Raw genomic sequence first — 8,951 nt, forward strand, 5'->3', positions numbered from 1 at the left:
CAAGTGGGGGTGTGTTTTTGAAGGACCAAAGCTTTAGAAAAAAAGGACCTGGTGTTTTTAGGCTCTTTTTTTTTTTTTTTTTTTTTTTTTTTGATGATCTTTAGCCTTCCAGGGTGTGTTTTTATCTTAGAATGACTGGTCGACACGGTGTGTGTGTTGCACATTAAATGCAAAAGCGGAGCTTGATTGTGGGTTTGGTGCAGACTGGGTCCAAATCAGTTAATGGGCAGGTCTGGAGAAAAAATGATTTTTGGCTAGCATATCTTCTCAAAACTATATTTTTCTCTCAAGTGTTTAAGCTCAAGTTTTAGTTTGTTTTTTTTCCTCATTTTTTTCCTGGTCTGTGTCTCTAAACTAATGGGCGCCTTCTTCCAGGAGCAGTGCAGTTTAGAGCCTACTGTTGTTATGAACCTGTGGCCATTTTTTTTTTTTTTTTTTTTTTTTTTTTTTTTTAAAAAATGCACTCTGGTGATGACGACGGTGATGATGATGAGGAGGAGGAATAATCTAGTTGTGTATGTTGAACATGCAATACCGACAATAAAGCCACCAAGATTTTCAAACCTTAAAAGGACTGAAATGAGCTGTTAATACCACAACATGTCTCTGCTGAATGTACTGTAAAGAGATGGCTCACACTGAGATGAATAAAGTTTGTGACTTTAAAACATCTTGTATATCCATGTGAGAAGGCTGATCATCTCCTTTCCATCCATCGGGTGTGTTCGGTTATGAACTCTTATTCACTTTATTATGCAGAAGAAGCGGCAGCGCTCCACAAACTGTCCACAGAAAATCATGTAAACATTGATTTCCTTGTTTTATTCTCTTATTCCTAAAGCATGCAGCAGCACTTAGTTTGTTTATTGTACCAGAAAATGTTAGGTTTTGTTACAAAAAAATGTTTTGTCTCTCTTGGAGTGATGGCTTCTTCCGTCCTGAGCGGCTCTTCAGCCCATGTCAGTACAGGACTAATTTTTCTTTAAATCTGACACAGCAGTGTCATTATCCAAACTCCAAAACTCCTGGAAATATTTTACATGACGGATGAAAATTCCCCACGGACTTTCTACCGGGTGAAAATAAATCCCACTACGCCAAGTAGCTGTACTTAGACTAAAGGTTGGATCTTTTTTTTTTATTATTATTATAACATTTTTGCAACAGTAATGGAAAAAGAAGTCATCACAGATACGATACGCTGTGCAGTCTGAGCCATCAGATCAACCAAACAGTTGAGAGCTGCTGACTCTTTTAACCTTTTCTGAACCTTTAAAGTCTGGTGTTCAGAAGCTGCTCATTTAGCTCCCTGAGTGGAAGGTGAACGTTGCGTTTTTCAACCCATCATTACAAAAATCCCTGTTCTCTGGCAACCGCCAGATTATCGTAATCAAAGGTGGGAAATGTCCAGAATTACTGAAAGAAATAGGGATGTAGTGAGAAGGTGCTTCTAATAATTACAAACGAACTGAAGTTCAGAGTGATAAATGAGCTTATATGAACAACCAAAAGCGTTCATGTTAGTGACAAACCTCAGAGAAGCCTGACCCTAAGCCTGATAGATGGTATGGATTTTTCTGAAGATATTTGGCTGAAGTGTCTGTATATTTAATTTAAACAGATAAAAATGTTGCTGTTACAAACCGCTTTTCCAATTTAAGAGAAAAACATTATTTAAAAGAATAACCTAATTTGAGTTTAGGTTTCTTCACAATTATGCTAATATTAAAAATGAATATTAGCATTTTGTCCTAATTCGTTCACGTACAATAATAAACAGGAAGAGGCCCGATATTGAACCCTGTGGCACCCCCTGCTGGACATTTATAAAGACAGAACACAGACCTAGAAAACGAGAGAAAGAACAGATTCGAGAATCTGTGAGAAAACACGCTAATGTTACTTGAAACTGCTGGGTCACTTCCCTTTAATAAGAAAGTAACAAAAGATGACTCCAGACTAACGGGATTTCTTTATTTTGGATTACAAAGAATTTTAAGATGCTATGCTGCAAAATCAGCTCAAATGTCTGTGACTGTGCTCCTATTTAAACAGAAATGAGATGTATTGAACGTCTGCAATGATTTAAAGGAGAAGACTTAAAACACGGTTTGGAAAATCTAAAAAATTATATTTCTGTTCATTTTTCTGTACAACGTTGCTCACAGTTTGGTCAGATTAGGTAGGAAGTGCACAATGTCTTTAAGTCAAGATTCTGATTTGACTTTAACTGGGGGAGAACTTACTTTGAAAAATGTAATTACAAAATGTATAATTGTGATGGTTTAATAAAACAAGCCAAGCAGTGTGGTTTTTGCAGAAGGCGGTTCTGTAAATCGTTGCAGATCCGAGAAAATGCCTCGTCGAAAGACAGGCAAAGGAACAACCACAAGGTGGCGCCAGGTGCTTTGAAATAATAAAGGAAACGCTGATTCTTTGCTCTCTACTGATGACACACGAACTAAATTTAAAAACACCGCTGTAATACATCTCTGCTGTCAAACCGTACTGATTGTTGTCTCAGGATTCTTAAAATGCATTTATGCTGATCTCAGTTCCAGCGGAGATGACTTGAAGTAAAACAAGTGAGTCTAAAATTAAAATCTTATTGATCAACAGAACAGAGGAGACATTTGGCATAAACCACATACACAATTCTAGAAAAAAAGCCTCATGCAGACAGCAGATCCAGCAGGACCTGGCTACAACTCCAGAGCAAAATCTGCTTTGAATTAAACATGTATGAGAGATACTTGGAGAAAATATGAGAACTTCTGTAAAACGGGGAAAATACTTAATAAAATGGCAAACTTCCCTCAGGTCAACGTCTAAGACTGCAAAAAACATTTCACTCAAGTGATTTCAGCCAAGACAGGACAAGACTGGCCACTAGAGGACAGGCTGTCCTAAACATTTCCTCCTGCATTATTCATTATTCATACAACAGTGGTGCCTTCGTTTATTATTATTAGTAGTTTTTCAGCTTTTCCAACTTTTCAGAGACAGACGTTTTGAGTTCTGCTGCTGCTTTCCCACAAATAGAAGAACCTCCCACTTATTTTATGCAAATGCATTAAATGCTGAATTCAGCTAACGCTGAAGGACATGCTGTCCGTGTTTTCCATTTACAGATCCAATGCTGACAGCAGATAAAAGCTGTTAACACCTTCTCATCATGTTTTTAAATATAATTAGTATTATCAGAAATGTCATAAATAACAGCCGGTGCATTTAAATGTGCTGATGCTTGCTTTCTGACAAACCTGTTCACAGATACATTTCTTTATTTTGACTCAGATCTTTGAACAGACTGAGTTAAATTTGGATACGGAGTTGAATATCAGTCTGTTTTTTTTCTGTTTTGTTTTTTTAGCTTCATCATTTGGTGGAAACCAGAAATCAATCAGGGACTGACAACATCAGTCAATGAGGGAAATCAATGACTTGCAGAGGAGTTTACACCCAGCCACAAGTTTTATTCAGGTTTCATGGACATATGAATATAATAATCAAGGGTTATTATATTCTCTTGATCTGCTCTTAGTTATCTTTGTTAGATTACGTTATTTACACCTTGTGTTAGTCTTGGTTACAGTTAGGTTCATTTCCCAGTGCCCCTGTTCTCCCTCGCCCCCGCCACTCTCTCTCTCTCTCCCTCCTCAGTCTTCCTGTCTGGTCTCATCCCACAGCTGCAGGTCGTTACTAATCAGTCACCTGTTCCCTGTCCAGTAATCAAACTCTCCAGTATTTAAGCTCCTCATGGCCAGTGAGTCACTGCTTGTCTACCTTGTGGTCTGTCCTTTGTATTCTCGCCTCACTAAACCTGCTACCATTTAATCTCATATTGCACCAATCATGACAAACTGCATACCATAATAATCTTACTTTTCCGTAAGTCAACCATGCACACACAGGTAAACTCAGGTAAAGGCATTTATTGGACCGGATTTTATTTAGAGATTTCAGAGTAGAAGGAACACAAATGCACAAAAATGTTGAAAAACGTGTATCGCAGTTGCTTGCACTTGATAAGAGATTGTCTCTTTTACCACCAGAGTGCTATACATATATATTTAAAAATAAATATCTAGGCTGCATCTCCATATTACAGTCGCAGTTCAGCTCCCCTCCGGTTCGCCTGCGAGGGAGCAAACCCAACCAGCCAATTACCGCTGTGAGGAAAGAGCCGATGGGAGTCCACAGGGGTCGAAAGTTGAGGCAAAATTAAGCAGGGCAGTAGGGCTGAGTGATGAGTGGGGATATTTCTGGAGAGGAGAAGAGAAGAAGAGGAGGCGGGTTGGTGGGGACAGGTTTCCTCCGGTGGCGCGCATGAGTCACCATCCCCACGGCGCCTGACATCACGGTGGCCTTATCAGAAGAGGAAACGCAGCAAAACGTCCTTCACCGCCAATGTATCGGAGGTGGACGCAAAACAAATTATGCATCAGCTCTCCCGAGCCGGCTGGTAGCACGTAGACAAAGCAGGGCAATGTTTCTGCTGATACAAGAAGCCAGGTGTGTAGGTGTGTGCGTGTAATGGCAGAGTGACAGACAGTCAGAGTAATTGCAGTTGCAGTGACAAGGATGGAGGCTGGTCGCGTCATACCCTGACCATGCTTCAAGCCATCCAATCATAAGCAGTCTGTCTTTTTCTGTCCGTCTGTGTGTGTGTATGTGTGTGTGTTCTCAATGGGTTCAGTCATGCTGTCACTAAGTGGAGACCCATCAGGCATGTAGGTCTCTCCCGAAGCTCACGTAGTCCAAAACTTTTTTTTAAAAAATCACAAAAACCAACCTAAGTCACAAACAGAAACTGCAAATAAAAAGGAAGATTTGCATTCTGTGACCTGAGAGTAAGACAGAGCAGACATCTTAGAGGGTTTTCTAAAGATGCTGCAGCACAGGAAGCAGAGAGCATTTCTGAATGAAGGCTTGGATATAAAATGTGAAGCAGTAGGGTTTATAGGCGGTTATCTGACCAGTAGTTTGTGTGGCTTTTTTACGTATGGAGAAGCTCGACAGCTGCTGCACGCCACACATTTGAACTCCCAGAAATACGTTCAACAGGTGGATTATTTCTGAGACAAGCTTTGAATATTTGAGGCAAATATATTCAAACACACAGATGATAAACACATAGATGAAGTGTATTTATATTTCTTGAGTATTTGGAACATTTGCCTTTTTAACCTGTGGGATTTGGATCAAGTACACACACGTACACATGCACACACTGTCGTGTTTTCATGACTTGTGGGGACTTTACATTGACTTCTATTAATTTTCTACAGCCTAAGCCTTAACCTAACATCTAACACCTAACCCTAAACCTACCCATCACATACCTAGCCTCTTGCCCAAAAGTAGCATCTCCCCTCATGGGGTCCAACAAAATGTCCCCACAAAGACCAGTGGTCCCCACAACCCCAAATTGTAGACAGAAACAGGTCCCCACAAGGATATAAAAACCAAGTTCACACACACACACACACGTGTTTACAGATACACACTATCTTTGGCTGTTGTTTCCACTGAGTACATCTTGTATTAATTAGTACCATGTACTTTTCAGTGACATTGTTGATGTTTGTCACTGTGGTTTCTCTGTTCTTTTTTTCTCTCTCTCTTTCAGCAGGTGTATAAACAGACTTCCAGGATATTTTCTTGAATTCTTTTCTACACTTCATCCCATCCTGTATTTTTACCTCCTTTTTTCATTAAAAGCAATAAAACACTGCACAGGAACATTGAATGAGCAAATAAATAAAATGATCTAAATATTTTTTTTCATCTGTTATGAAACATTTCCTGCTCCTGCGTTCTTTTCCGGCTGCCGGCAGGACGGCGTCGGGCCTTGTTTTGGTTTTACACAGACTTGTGGATGTGCCAGATTTAATCTGGTGTTTATTAACAAATCCCGCCTGCCTTTTACCTGGAAAGCTCATCACCTGACAGACCTCCGAGTTCCTGTGCTGTTCAGCATTACTGGTGGTTTCACAGATGTGCAACTGATTGAAAGTTACTCATTCGTCTAGTACACTAACCTGCTGTTAATGTTTCATTGTGGACAAAATGTAGTTTATTGAGATTTCACGTTGACAGGCCAACACAACACACTTCATTAATATGAAGTGGAACAACAATTATACTGTGCATGATTTTCTTTTTCAGATAATATTTTCTGAAAATTGCAGCATTTCTGTTCAGCCATTACAGCGTGCAAACTGACAACCTCCCACCAAACTACATTACTGCTGTTATTTCTGTAAACTTCTTGTTGTTGCTAATATACTTGGGATTTAATTGCTGGAAAAACAATAAACTTGATTTAAGTTTTCAAGAAATAAAATAGTAAATGGGCATCACATAATCACACACAGACAAAAAAATAAAAGAAAATGACCCCTCTCCCCCACTACAGCCATGTACGTTTGGTTGCAAGAGGAAGAAATCAGAACAAAAATTGAGTGGGATTAACAGAAAAAAAATGCAACTTTTGAATATAAAAAACCCAACAAAAACAGGATGAACTGCTTTCAATGACTAATAACAAGCGTTTCATAGTTTCTGTTTACCAAAGTGACACACATGTATCATGATGAATCTCCCCCCTGTGCGGGTGAACCGCCCCAACTCGTACCCTATTCTTAACCCACTTAATCTAAACTCCCCTCTGTCCTCTGTGTTTTTTCGCTGATAAATGTTGCAAATGTAGCCCTTTGCTGATATGTGACATGTCATTTTCGCCATCCTGCTCCCACCGACACATTCTGCTGACAAACGCTCACACACACTTTGGCTGACTTGGTCTCTGTGTCACAGACGGGCTGCCCTAACCGGACACTCTAGGTTAGTTTGGAGCGTTTATGTAATGGGAGTTGGGGGGACTTTCTGTTTTATTTTGAATCATCATCTCTTCCCTCCCTCCTATCCCGTTTTCATCCTCCCCTCTGTTGTGACATGCCCACATCTGTAGCCTCTGGAGAGGTTACAGCTCCGGGAGGATGGCGGCAGGGATCTGTCAACCTTGCCTCCCTTCGCTCTCCCTGGCTGGGTCCAACTTCCCACCAATCTAGAGATTCCTCACTGAAGAAAATAGCCCACTATAATGTGCATGAAACAGGAAGTGCTTCAGTATCCAGGAAGTGTTTGACAAATTTGTCAGAACATCTCATACTCTGCAGAAGGGCTGAAATGGTTAATGGAATTAATTGTGATTAATCGATCATAGAAAGTATAATTGAAATAATTATAGAATTGAAATAATTGATTTTAGAAATAATTGATTAATAATAATTGATTAATCACTGCCTGGAATATATAGACTGTAAAAAGGGCCATTTGAACGATCAACCCAGTCAGAGCAGTAATTAAGTCAAAACTGTACAAAATAAACCATACACATAGAGCACCACAAAGGACATCAGTAGGTTTTGCAGAGCAATGCATTCTGGGTGCAGAATAAATGTCATTAGCTGGATCACATCACAGATGGAGGATGTGAGGAGCATCTGATCTGGTATTGCTGTGGAACAAGAATATTCTAGAAGAATATTGTGGAGAAATTGTTTGGAAAAAAATAAAATAAAGAACAAAAAGTCTTAAATATATTCAAACAGTTAGTGTATTTGTAAGATAGCATTCAGATATTTTAAGACCTATCCACTCAGCCCTTTCAGTGAATCCTGTGTTCATGTGTTTGGGTTTGGTGAAGAACAAGAGGCATCCTGTGACGGGCGCAGCATGCAGAGAGGACTGAACGCGTTGGAGCAGCTGTCCTGAAGATGTCTCACAGTGGAATCATCCGCTCCAGTGTTTTGTTTGAGTCAGACTTTAAGGGATTGGTAGGTGAAATGTGCAACCACCAGCCTGTTTGGACAGTGAGCCAGCGCCGTGTCACAGAAGTTATCTCATCCAATGAACCAGCCAGGGGTGGATGTTTTAATTTTAAACTTCCTGTGAAGCAATGAAAGAAGATTTCCTGCTTTTGTGGTTTAAGTAAATTATTTAGAAATCAATTTTGGGGATAAAGATTTTGACCAAAGGCACTGCTTCTAAAACAAGAGAGCAAAAAGTGTTGACTGCGAATCATATTTCTCAAAGTTTCCTCAAATTTCTATTCTATAAATCATGGCTGGTGTATAAAAAGATCGTTTGTCTGATCCAAGTGGGTGACGGGACTGATAATCCACAAGCTGATTCACTGTTAGTTCACCTGCTTTTGTTTCTTTTTTTTGTTTTTTATGAGAGCAGGTTTAGTAAAGGCAGCTTTGTGTTTGTCGAACACTGAGTAATCGATGGGTGGTCTGATTACAGCAGAGAAGTGTCGAGGCGGGACCGCATCATGGAAAGTGTCTTCAGCACAGCGTCCGCAGGCGCCCTGCGCCGCCATGGAAGGTATTTAGGTTACACCTGGTGTGCAGACGTAAATCTGCTACAAATTTATGGTCAGGAAACGCGTCACTGCAAAAGGTTTGAATCGACCCGTTAAAAGCTGCAGCAGACATTTGTTACGTCACCGTTACAGTGTTGTGGAAAAGTATTAGCCCCCTTACAGATTTTGTCTGTTTGCTTTTTGTAATGCAACATTAATGTGAGACAAAGATAAAATTGAGAAAATATGGGAAATTAAATTCGAACCAACCTGACCTTGTGTGAAAATATTTTTTTTTGCCTTGTTAAATCATGAATTGCAAGAGATTAACTAGATTTTTTTTTAAAGCAGGGTACAAGAAGACCCATTTTGCACCGATAATAAAAAATCAAGAACAGATGAGAAGTTATCAGTCTGGAAAAGGTTAAAAAGCCATTTCAGTGAGATCCATAAATATAGAAATAGAACAGTGGCAAGTCTCTTTAGGATTAGCCAATAAATCAAAATCACCCTAAAAATGGATCATACAGGAGAGTCAAAAGTGAAACCAGAATAATACCATACCATACCATACCAT

Source organism: Poecilia latipinna, unplaced genomic scaffold (assembly GCF_001443285.1).
Source record: "Poecilia latipinna isolate Pla-1442-1.1 unplaced genomic scaffold, P_latipinna-1.0 Scaffold51, whole genome shotgun sequence".
Taxonomy (NCBI): Eukaryota; Metazoa; Chordata; class Actinopteri; order Cyprinodontiformes; family Poeciliidae; genus Poecilia; species Poecilia latipinna.